The sequence below is a fragment of the Schistocerca piceifrons genome, chromosome 1, assembly GCF_021461385.2.
Source record: "Schistocerca piceifrons isolate TAMUIC-IGC-003096 chromosome 1, iqSchPice1.1, whole genome shotgun sequence".
Lineage (NCBI taxonomy): Eukaryota > Metazoa > Arthropoda > Insecta > Orthoptera > Acrididae > Schistocerca > Schistocerca piceifrons.
In genome coordinates, this window is record NC_060138.1 from 278,843,394 (window position 1) to 278,856,419 (window position 13,026).

The following is a 13,026-nucleotide window of genomic DNA, read 5'->3' on the forward strand; positions in this document are numbered from 1 at the left end:
AGGTTCACTGCATACTGAGTTCTTCAAGGCATAGACACACATTCCATGTGACACTCTATTATAGTCGTTATGGTTCTTGTAATATTCCCTTACCACTTACAACCATATGGCAGACAATACAGTGAAGATCTTTGATAATGAGCTAAATTTTGCACCCTTTCCAAAAATGATGTCAATAGTAGAATACATCAGCTCCATGGATCACATTGCAGCTTTACTGCATCCAGAAGGAGCAGAAGAGTTTAGACACAATGCTTATAGAGCACTTACCAAAGAGCCAATGTTAATTTCCACATCTCCAAGAACGAGCAATCTACCACTAAACAAGGGCAATGCAGTGGTCCTAATGTCATGTGTGGCCTAGAATAAAAATATTTTCGATCTTTGGAATGACGTTGCCTGTAAATAATATCAGAATAGGGAAGAGTAGTTGCTACTCACCATATTGTGGAGACGCTGAGCCGCAGGGAGGCACAATTAAAAAAAACTATCAGAAAGTGAACTTGCGGCCCACAACGCCTTCATCGGAAATAGACAACATAGAAACACACACACTCATGCAAATGCAACTCATGCACATATGACCACACTCTCTGACTGCTGATGCCACACTCCAAACAGCAGCACATAATGGGAGAAGCAACAGGATGGTGGAGGTAAGGAGGAGGCTGGGGTGTGAGGCGGTAGGGATAGCAGGGAAGGGGTGGCAGATGGTAAAGTGCAGCTTGCGAGAGCATACAGGAACGAGGCGGAGAGAGGGTAGGGCAGCTAGGGGTAGTTGGGAGGTTCAATGCATGGGGGGAGGGAGTTAGCGGCAAAGGAGAGAAGTAAATAGACTGTGTGTGTGTTGGTGGAATAGAGGGCTGTGAACTGCTGGAATGGGAACACTTAAGGAGCTCGATGGGTAAGGACAATGACGAACGAACATTGAGGCCACCAGGCTTACGGAAACATAGGATATGTTGCAGGGAGTGTTCCCACCTGTGCAATTCAGAAAAGCTGGTATTGTTGGGAAGGATTCAGATGGCACAGGCTGTGAAGCAGTCAGTGAAATGTAGATCATCATGTTGGGTGGTATGTTCAGCAACAAAATGGTCCAGCTGTTTCACAGTCACAGTTTGTTGGTGGCCATTCATGCAGACAGACAGCTTGTTGGTTGTCATGCCCATGTAGAATGCAACACATTGGTTGCAGCTTAACTGGTAAATCACATGACTGTTTTCACAGGTAGCCCTGCATTTGATGGGTTGTGTGATGCTTGTGACCGAACTGGAGTTGGTGATGGTTGGAGGATGTATGGGACAGGTCTTGCATCTAGGTCTATCACAGGGATGTAAGCTATGGGGCACGGGGCAGGGAGCAGGAGTTGTATAGGGATGGACGAGAATATTGTATAGGTTCAGTAGGCAGCGGAACAGCACTGTGACAGTGGTGGGAAGGATAGTGGGTATGACTTTTCTTATTTTACGGAACGACAAGAGGTAGTTGAAACCCTGATGCAGAATGTGAGTCAGTTGCTCCAGTCCTTGGTGGTACTGAGTCACGAGGGGAATGCTGCTCTCTGGCCAGATGGTGGGACTTTGGGTGGTTATGGGTAAATGGAGAGACGAGGCAGGGGGAACCTATTTTTGTAGAAGGTTGGGAGGGTTATTATAGTCTGTGAAGGTCTCAGTGAGACCCTCGGTATACTTTTAGAGGGACAGCTCATCACTTCAGATGCAATGGCAGGTGGCTAGGTTGTATGGAAGTGACTTCTTGGAATGGAATGTGTGGCAGCTGAAATGGAGATATTGCTGCTGGTTGGTACATTTTGTATGGACAAAGGTACAGACAAAGTCACCTATGAGGTGGAGGTCAACATCGAGGAAGGTGGCATGTTGGGTTGAATAGGACCAGGTGAAGTGAACAGGGGAGATGGTGTTGAGGTTCTGGAGGAATGTGGACAGGGTGTCCTCATCCTCAATCCAGATCATGAAGGTGTCACGAAGAATCTGAACCAAGTGAGGAGTAAGAAGTTCTGGGTGTTTAGAAGTGGTTCCTCTGGATGGTCCATGAATAGTTTGGCATTGAATGGTGCCATGTAGGTGCCCATAGCCATATCTTGGATCTGTTTGTAGGTAATGACTTTAAAGGACAAATAATTGTGGCTGGGGATATGGTCTGTCATGGTGACCAGGAAGGAGGTAGTAGGTTTGGAATCCGTTGGGCTCTGGGAAAGGTAGTGTTCAATAGTAGTACGGCCATGGGCATTAGGGGTGTTAGTGTAAAGAGATGTAGCATCAATAGTGATGAGCAGAGCACTATGTGGTAAAGGAACAGGAACTTGAGAGAGTCGGTGGATGACATAGTTGGTATCGTTCACATAGTAGGATAGGTTGTGGGGAATAGGCTGAAGGTGTTGGTCTATGAGAGCAAAGATTCTCTCAGTGGGGGCACAATAATGAGCCACAATGAAGTGTCCTGGGTGTTTAGGTTTAAGGACTTTAGGAAGCACGTAGAAGGCAGGAGTGCGGGTAGTGGTAGGGGTGAGGAGAGAGATGGACTCTGGGGAAAGGTTCTGGGAAAGACTAAGGATTTGAGGAGAGACTAGAGATCCTCCTGGATTTCTGGAATGGGCTCACTGCGGCTGGGTTTGTAGGTGGATGAATCCGACAGCTGGTGGAGCCCCTCTGCCAGGTAATCCTTGCAGTTCAAAACAACAGCGGTGGAGCCTTTGTTAGCAGGTACGATTACAAGGTCGGGATCAGTTTTTAGGGGGTGGATTGCAGTTCTTTCTGTGGATGTGAGGTTAGTCTGCATGTTGAGGGATTTGGGGAATGATGGTGAAGAAAGGTTGAGATTAAGAAATTCTAGCAAGTTAACAGGGGATGATTTTGGGGCAATGGGGGCAGATCACAGTTCGGTGGAGCAGCATTCAACATTGGTCTTTGTTTGAGTTTCACTGGCAGGGTTGGTGGTAAAAAAAGTGTTTCCTCTTTAGGGTCTGGGAGGACAGAAGGTCTTTAACAAGTCCTGTGTGATTGAATTTGGGAGTGGAGCAAAAGGTGAGGCTTTTGGAGAGGACTGATACTTCTGCAGGGCTAAGGCTTTTTTTTTGGGGGGGGGGGGGGGGATGCAGGACTACATTGGTGTCACTGTGGAAGGAAGGCTGGCAGCCAGAGATGGATAATTTTATGGTGAGGCCATTTGAAGGGATTCCACAAGCCAAGCAACAACCCCGGAACAGTATATGGGACTGGGTTCTGGCTGGGGATAAGGACACTTTTCTGTATTGACACAGACGGAAGGAGCACGGTTCCACAGTGGAGGATAAAAATGTGTAAAAATATGTTACAAATGCAGAAATGCAAAAATACACCCAAACACATCGGAAAAACCACAAAAAGGATGGAACGTATGAAGTAAGGGGAAACGAGATGAAATCTGAGAGAGTAGGCCATAGTGAAAGGCAGAAACCAACTGAAATTGGCATGTGAAGACACTATGAGATCAAAGAAAAAATAAATAAAAAGATTGTAATGTAGGTTGCAGGTCTGTGGGTGGTTAAGTGTGACATTCTCGTAACCCTCCTGCCTCAACTTTTGTTAGTCATTGTCCTTACCCATCTAGCACCTTCCCTGTTCTCTTTCCAGCACTATACAGCCCTCTATTCCACCAACGCACCCACAGATTTTTTACTTCTCTCCTTTGCTGCTAGCGCTAGCCCTCCCCCTCCCTGCCCTCCATCTCACCTCCCAACTGCACCTAGCAGCCCTACCCTATACCCACCTCGTCCTTGTATGCTCCCACAAGCAGCGCTTCACCATTCCCCACCCCTACTCTGGTATCCCTCCCCCTCCCCACCCCAGCCTCCTCCTTACCCCCATCATCTGGTTGCTTCTCAGATCATGCACTGCTGTTTGCAGTCTGGCCTCAGCAGCCAGAAAGTGTAGTCATGACTGTGTGAGTTGCATCTGTGCGTGCGTGCGTGCGTGCGTGTGTGTGTGTGTGTGTGTGTGTGGTTTTTTTCTTTTTTTTTATGACAGCCTTGTTGGCCAAAAGCTCACTTTCTGACAGTCGTTTTGCTGTGCAAGTCTGCGACTCAGCATCTCCATTATATGGTGAGTAGCAACTATCCTTTTCATAATATTGTTACATTTCATCTTGGATTTTCCGTTGTTTGATATTGCCTACAGACAGCTAGATGTCAATCCTATAAATAAAATCAAGAACAACACTGATTCATCTCAATTACTCACACTTGCCATGTAGCATTACCAAGGGTCTTCAAACACACAGCTGTGTCACCCCACAACATGATCTTCTAAGATACACATGGAAGGCATTTCTCTAAGACCTACAATTAGTAATACTGATGCATCTACAGGTCACCTGACAAAATACCTGAAACACATCATCAGTGAATATGTGTGCAAGTGTGAATACTATAGTCACAATTCTGCTCACTTTGCGCAACATGTCAGTCAACTGTGACTTCATTATATGGATATGATGTCAGTTTTGAAGTGATCTCCCTCTTTACAAGAGTACCATTTACTGAATACTCGGAACTAATCAAGGAAATGGTCAACAACTATTTCACTGAACATTTTGGTCACATTCTGATGTTAACACATCTTCTGTTTGATGGAAAATATTATGAGCAAACCAGTGGCTTGGGAACGGGTAATCCATTATCACCTGGCATGGTGAAACCTATACATGAAACATGTTGAAGCAAAGGCAGTAGAATCTGCCAAATTCAACATGTTTTTCTATTGATATGTGGATGACAAGTCTGTGATGCCTTATCGAAGGAAAGAGCTTGAAGAGTTCTTGGAGCATTTAAACTCCATTCAGCTTAACAAAGTTCATGATGGAACTTGAAAATGTGCAAAGCTACCTCTCCTTGGCATGTTAGTTAGAGAAAACTGGACGGTTCCTGGGTTACAGTGTATATAGAAAACCCACACACACTGACCTCTGTCTCCTCTATCCTAGCCACAACTATATGTCACAAAGAAGTTGGGAGCTACAGACTCTGGTCCATAGAGCTCAAACACTTTCAGATGAGGATAGCCATGCCAAAGAATTACAATACCTATGGATAGCATTCTGAAAAAATAGGTACTCACATCATCAAACTGAACGAGTTTTGGAGTCAAAATCTCGAACACCTGAGAAATGGGTTGAGACTGAGACAGAAAAAGAGAAGCTAAGAATTGCTTATCTACCTTATGTTGGCCCAATTTCTAAAATGATTGGCAGACTACCACAGAAACATGGTATCCAATGTATTTCACTTCCATCAAAACAGATAAAAAGAATCTCATTTGTAATGTCAGATGTAATCTAGGTCTCCGAACACTGGCTGTTTACCGCACTGTATTCAAATGTGACAATTCTTACATGATGCACAAAATTAGAATAACTGAACAGAGATGTACACAACATCAGTGACACACCTGACTAAAATAACCAAACAAATCACCTGCCGCTGAGCATTGCCTCAACTATTACTACAAAATGAAATACAGGGAGACCAGTATTGCAGTGCAAATGTCCAGTTTCTGGGACAGAATTATCAAGGAGGCTATCAAAATAAAGGTATCAGAAAATCTAATAAATGAGAAGGGTTTCAATTCAACCACAGCTTGAAGACCAGCACTTAATTTGTTAAGAGTTTTCTGGCCATTAAATTCACCAGAGACGAGAAACAACAATAAAAAGTGCATTTCAGAGAATATTGCTATCAGCTCTGGAAAACAAAAGTGTGTCGAAGGATGTGGTAGGCATCAGGAGTCAAACTCAGCTCTAACCAGCTTTGTGGGACCAGCAGATTTTAATTGTTTGGTTGGAGTACACATAACAGCACCTGAAGAAGCCTATTGGATCAGCGTTCAAAATATTGTGAAGAAAATGGAAACAGAAATTCAGCTGTATTTATGGAACCATACTATTAATGAATCTTGCTAAGGAAATCTGAGAGATCACATATACAACTGGCTTGCTTGCAACTCACCACCACCAGGAAGGGAAACATCTGGAGAACAGAGGACAACGCACTGGTATTTGTTCATTGTGGATGCTCTGGGCACATCATTCAGTATTGTAAACTGAGAAGTGTTGGTGACTATACCACTGCAAATTGTCAAATAACAGGGCAGTTCTAAGCATGCCAGGCAACTACAGATGACTACAGCCAACCTGCACACAAATCTCATCACCATTTCCTGACGTAGATCACTAATTTGCATAGTCAATCCCTATCATGATATAGAAGTTCTAATCACTTGTTCAGACACCAAAATCAGGACAGTTAAATGAAGTGACTTTCCACTGATCTGACACCAGTGCAGATGAATTGTCTCCATCCACAGCAGCAGCCATGATGTTGAGAAATCAGATCAACTTATCATCGACATGTGACTTGTCCAGGCACTGATTGATTCTGGGACTTCATTTTCTGTGATACTAGATTCTTATCATTTCCAGTGAAAGAAATTTATGTTGCAAGATTCAAAGGCCATTGTGTTGAAGGTTGCAAATGGAAAATACATCCTACCAACAGGAATCTGCATTGTGAAAATGATTATCAATAAAAGAACACAATCAGCTTTAGAGAGAATACAACCCAATGTGAAACACCCTATCCATCGTGGGAGTTATCGCCACTCTCATCAGTCAGCACTTACATGGAGAGTCCCTGCCTAAACAATGGGTAATTCAGATGGAGGTGATGTCATCCAGCCATTAGAAAGTTCTTGGTCCTTCCCTGTAGTCCTCTGGAGGAAGAAACACAGCACATGGCACCCCTGCATCAATTACCAACAGATGAACAAAATCACCGAAAAGCCATTCCCACACATTGACAACTTGTACTGTTGGAAGGGAGTACACTATTTTCCATTATGTGTGTACAGATTGGCTACTAGCAGATCATGGTTGATGAGGCTGACGGAAAAAGACTGCATTTGTTAACACGTAATGGCCTCTATGAGTTCAAAATTATGTCAATTGGTCTGTACAATGTTCAAACCACTTTAGCATTTTAAACGGACATCTCTTTAACTGCATTGTTGACACTGTTGTTTTCTGAAAGACATTTAAAGAGCATTTAAGTTCTCAACAATTGTGCTGAAATGCGTCCACGGTGCAAGCTTTCACTTGACTCCAAGAATGTATCTCCTCAGTGTTCAAGAAATGAAAAACTTAGGACACCTACTTAAGATGAACAGAGTCTGTCCTGATCCAGAAAACGTAAGTCACAACCGATTTTCCAACTTCTTGACATATTTGTAACATGAGAGACTACCTCTGTATGTGCTGCAAAAACAGAAGCTTCATTAAAGATTTCAGTTGCAAGGCACAGCCTTTACAAGAATTTCTGCATGGAGACAACAAATTCTTCACCAGTCCTAGCACTTTTTGACAAGAATGCTGAAACACCACCACACACTGAAGGTAAGGGGAGCAGAAATTCTCTCGTAAATCAATTAATAACACAGTACACAGCTGACCGCATCACATTTTAACGAACATTCAAATGTGTATGATGCCAATGCTTTGACTGACTCGAAAACAAGCCATCACTGCCAGATTACAGCTGCTTTATAAATGTTACCAGTAATGTACTGTGGCTAATGAAGATTACTGTGTGGCTGAATAAATATCCTTTGTCTTAATCTTCCTTTTCCTTTGTGTTACTTTACCTTTCACTTATGTATTGGATGCACCTTGTAATTTTGTGTGTGTGCATGTGTCCATATTTCTGCATGTGCATGATTTTCACATGCTCACATAAGGAAATGTGCACAATCCTAGCTTTACGAACTATTAGTTCTTCCCTCAGAAAGGAGGGAGGTATAGATGGGGGAAGGTTAAAAAATGATGACAGGTTACTCAGACCAAAGGATGAGAGGGCCCTACCTGTAGTGAGGACGAGTGGAGATAAAGATGATGGAGATGTGGCAGTGAGAAAGACATCAAAGATAGTTCAGTGGGAAGTAATGTGCCAGCTTCAGTCCAGAGATGATGAGGACAGAATGAGAGGTAAAGGTGGATAGGAGGTATAGTTCAAGAAATGAATCAGAAACACAAAGAGTTAATAATGAAAATAATGACAATCTGGAAATAATGTGTCAAGCCATTCAAGGAATGGCGAAAGGAAGGCTACCTGGAGATGAAGATATGTGAACAGAAAGCCACAGGAAAATTGTTTACAGAATGCCTGTGGAGGGAGACACTTCTCCAAAAGTAGAAAAATCCTGTAATTTTTTAGCTTAACAAAATAGGAGGCAGTCATAACACAAAAAATATATATCTCTCTCCTCTCCATAATTATAACATATACACTAATCACTTATAAGACACTCTTCTTTTCTTTTGCTTTGTCCTGCATCTACAAGGGGTCAACATTGTTACAATCAGGCTTGGCAAGGTTAATTTATGGGATGGCCGGGTACATCTCCTGTCGCCAATCCGTTAACCTCCCACCCTCCTCCAAAGAGGGGATGATGTGTACCCTAAATGTCTGCATGTACTGTCATCCAAGTGAAAGCATGCAAAAATTTTCTAAAAGTCTGCAAATCATGTAACCGTGGTGGGAGTTGGATATCAGCCAAGTATTCGCCTTGTCAGACATGGGAACCAACTAAACACAACATCCAGGCTGGCCAGCACTCCCACCCTCATTGTTAATCTGCCAGGCAGATTTGATCAGGGGCCTGCACACCTGCTCAAATCCCAGAAATGGCACACTAACACTTATGACACAGGCAATAACTTCTAAGACACAAAGGATTTTAATCAAGCCAAAGAACAAGCCAACATTAGAAGCATATTATCACAATAGAACAAAGCGATGAGTTTGAATTATTGCCTTTCCCAGAAATACGGAAGCGTCCGATCCCGGCCGTCTGCTTTGACCCATGACGTCACAAATATGGCGGATACGACCATAAACCACGATTCCAATATGGCGCATATAAAGTCTGTACGTACACATTATGAGGACGAAAATACATCGAAAAACAAACACACCCACTTTCCACAAAAAGCCTAATGACACTAACGGGACAAGCGCGGGAAATGGGGTGCTTGTAGGTGGGGGCAAACTAAATACAAACAAATTTAGACACCCACCCCCATACAAAACCACACAAAACGACGAAAAAACAGACATCACAAAGCTCCCCAAATACCACTAAACACCATATCATCTGGAATCGGACACTTCCCTTGTCCTATATACCTCAACAGCAGCTCCAGATCCCATAAATTAGGATAAAACACTTCCCTTGGCCTAAATAGCTCAAAAACATCTCCCGATACCAATAAAAACATACACAGCCACACGTTGGGATCGAACACTTCCATTGACCTGCGCACTTAATTTTATCCGATTAATTTTACTAAAATTACCACACGATGTACAGCGAACAACACTAAATTAACCTTGACACAAAATCGTTAACTCACTGAAACGAATTCCACTACAAACACAGCCGACACTCGAGCAATTCTGGATGATGAACAAAAGCAAACTGAGCCCATTACACCACACAAACGAAAACCGTGACCATACCACCAGAGAGTACAACAAACCACAACACGACGACATCTACAAACACGCCACACTCACAAACCAAACTCCGAGCCGTCATGACGTCACATACGACAACCAACACCCTTACGTCACGGGTCAAAGCCGACGCGTGGGATCGGACGCTTCTGTCGACCCCTTTCCTGGGGTTCATAACTTTTCACTAAATTACGTCAAAACCTGTATTAACCCTCAAGCAGGTGCGCCTGTGGATACAGTGCACCAACCAAAAATAATAGGATTGGATTGTTTCCGGGAAGAGACCAAACAGCGAGGTCATCGATCTCATCGGATTAGGGAAGGGCGGGGAAAGAAGTCGGCCGTGTCCTTTCAAAGGAACCATCCCGGCATTTGCCTGGAGCGATTTAGGGAAATCACGGAAAACCTAAATCAGGATGGCCAGACGCGGATTGAACCGTCGTTCTCCCAAATGTGAGTCCAGTGTCACAAATAATACTGCCTTGTATTGTTCCATTGTTGTTTTACAGTTGTGAGCCCATATCTATTCCTTCATTATTGCTTCAGCTAACACAGTAATATATTGTGTTGTTATATGTCCAAGTGAGCACCAGTAATACAAACTAAACAGCAAACTAGGTGAGAAAAAATTTACGATAAGTGCAGTAGAATACCCCAGATTCAGAGCTAGCAGGATAATCCCACAATGAGGCAGTTGTCTACAAGATAATTAGTAATCAAATAAGCATTTGGTTTGGATCTGATGCAACTGCACTGTTTAATGCTCCGAGTGGGTCATTACAGTGGGGTAACACTTGTACCTGGCAACAAAGGGATATAATGAAAGTTTATTTTATTATTGTTTAATGAAACTGTGATTCAGCTCATTGTTTAATTATACTTGCAATAAAATACTTCATATTTGCATACATGAATATCACTGTAAAGGGCATAATAGAGTTTACTGGACAATACATTCAGTTTTGTTCATAACCTATTTACCGATGACGCATGTGGGAGAAGGGTGCTTATATGTCTCTGTGAGCCTGTTAGTCTGATTTTACCTACAGCGTCGAGGGATGGTATATGGGTATCAGATGAATACTCACATATTTCAAAATGAAAATCAGTTATTAGTATTTTGGGGTCGACCAAAGCGTCCGATCCCACCCATCGGCTTCAACCCGTGACGTAAGGCTGTTGTGGTGTGTGACATCACGACGGCGGAATTTAGTTTGTGAGAGTAGCGTGTTTGTAGGGGTCGTTTTGATGCGATCGGTGGTGCTCTCTGGTGGTGTGTTAGGTGATGTTTTTGGTTTAGTTTGCGAGTGTGGCGTCGTGTGTGAATTTTGGTAAATTGCTTTCTTTATGTCTTTGGTAGGTATGGATATGACTGACAGGATCAACAGTTTTCGGTTGTCGGCTATGATTCGGATTTTTGGATGAAGTCGTGTTCAGTATGTCGTGAAGAAATGAGGCATCTCGGACCAGGGACGGCTGTATGTGGAGATGTAAGGATAACACGTCAAGGGAAGTGTTCGATCCCAATGTGTGGCTATTGGTATTGGTATCGGGAGATGTTTTTGAGCTATATAGGTCAAGGGAAGTGTTCAATCCCAATTTATGGGATCGGGAACTGCTGTTGAGTTGTATAGGTCAAGGGAAGTGTTCGATCCCAATTTATGAGATCGGGAGCTGCTGTTGAGCTATATAGGTCAAGGGAAGTGTTCGATTCCAGATGATGTGGTATTTGGGGTGTTTTGTGATGTCGGTTTTTTTCGTCGTTTTGCGTGGTTTTGTATGGGGGTGGGTGTCTAAATTTGTTTATATTTAGTTTGTCCCCACCCAAAAAACCCCTATTTCCCGCGCTTGTCCCGTTAGTGTCATTAGGCATTTTGTGGAACGTGTGTGTGTTTGTTTTTCGATGTATTTTCGTCCTCATAATGTGTAAGTAACGACTTTATGTGTGCCATATTGGAATCGCGGTTTATGGTCGTTTCCGCCATATTTGTGACGTCATGGGTCAAAGCAGACGGGCAGGATCGGACGCTTCTGTATTTCCGTATTTTGTAGTCAGGCTGCTGCTGTATGTACACTTCATCTTGGCTCTCTAGTTCTCAATTAGTGGTCCTGTCACTATCAACTTTACCTGTCAAACAATACTGTGTGCAGTACGCTAGTGTTTTTGTAGCTATTGATACCCACGATACGTAATTTGAAATGTAGCAATATTACAAGTAAACATGAGACCATATAAGGTAATTTCTCCTTCAATTTCATTTACAAAAACATTTGTTACCTTAATGTATAGACACTCACTAAGAAGGAAATTCCTGTCTACGAGGAAGCAAAGCTTCTGCTCTCTGCTCCCCTGTACCTAAAAATCAGCTGTTAAGGTGGACCTGATATTACACATCTTTCAGTGCCAATGAGGACAGATTATCCTGTATTTCTGATACTTACGAATGTCTCAACGACTTCAGACACCGAGGGTCTAACGCCTTTCAACAAAAATGTTTTGTCACTTAGGTAACAGTAATAAGATATTTTCTGTTAGTCAGTCTTTAAGTATTACTACCTGACTGTGACAGTGTTACTTTTGTTTACTAGAGATGTTGTAACCATGTGTTGAGGGTGATGTATATTTATTGTTATGCTAAACTTATGGCTTCGAACATGGGTGTAACCGCTACATACCATTACTGTAAAGTACAACTCTCTGCATTCAACCCAATTTTGATTAAGGTCTCCATGTCTAAGGATGGCATTCCTTTTCCGCCAGTTCTCACACACCACCGAGTCGTCCGACTTTCACAACGTAGCAGTGATATTACAGGACCGTACGAAAAATTCTGCTGTTAAACTCTGTATTCTTTTATTTTATTATTAACGAACTATGCTAAAAGCCTTCCAAAATGTTCTCATGCTCACAGTCATTTTACTTTATACACTTCCGTTTGTCGTGGCTATGGATCGAGAAGCGCTTATTTACACAGTTAACATTCTTAGAATATCAATCCATTCACTGACCTTTATCGTTGCAAGAATGGATATATTAATTTCATGACGTGACAAATGGAAGGGAAGTGATATTTTATCACAGCAAGTGTCTCGCCTTTTTCGTAAACAAACACGACAGTTTTGACAACAGGAGCAAAGATATATCTTGTCAGCAATGCTCCTGCTATAATGAAAAATCTGTACACAGTTCTTTTTCAGCGTAAGTTTAGAATCAATTATATAAAGTGTTGCTGTTATTTATTAATTAAAAACGAAAACCACGAACACCGCAACGCTTACATGTACATATGAGGGACGATATGAAACTTTTAATGAGGTGTGAAACTTTTAAAGCGGTGATGGTCAGAATCGCCACATTGTTATCGAATGCGTTATGTCACACTAACACGATTCTTAACTCTCGAATTGAACGATGTTAGAGAGCAGTGTTTCTCAACCGCGCCACAAAGTGAGGATATGACGCC

At 42.6% G+C, this 13,026-nt stretch overlaps 1 protein-coding gene across 1 annotated transcript in view; it reads right to left on the reverse strand.

Annotated features, from left to right (window-relative positions):
* LOC124785552 (serine/threonine-protein phosphatase 6 regulatory ankyrin repeat subunit C-like) overlaps nucleotides 1-12,694 on the reverse strand; it is a 33,112-nt gene extending 20,418 nt beyond the window's left edge. The window contains exon 1 of the mRNA XM_047254191.1: nucleotides 12,572-12,694. The gene's annotated coding sequence lies outside the window, so the exon portion shown is untranslated. The remainder of the gene's footprint in view (nucleotides 1-12,571) is intronic.
* Nucleotides 12,695-13,026: the final 332 nt, after the last annotated feature.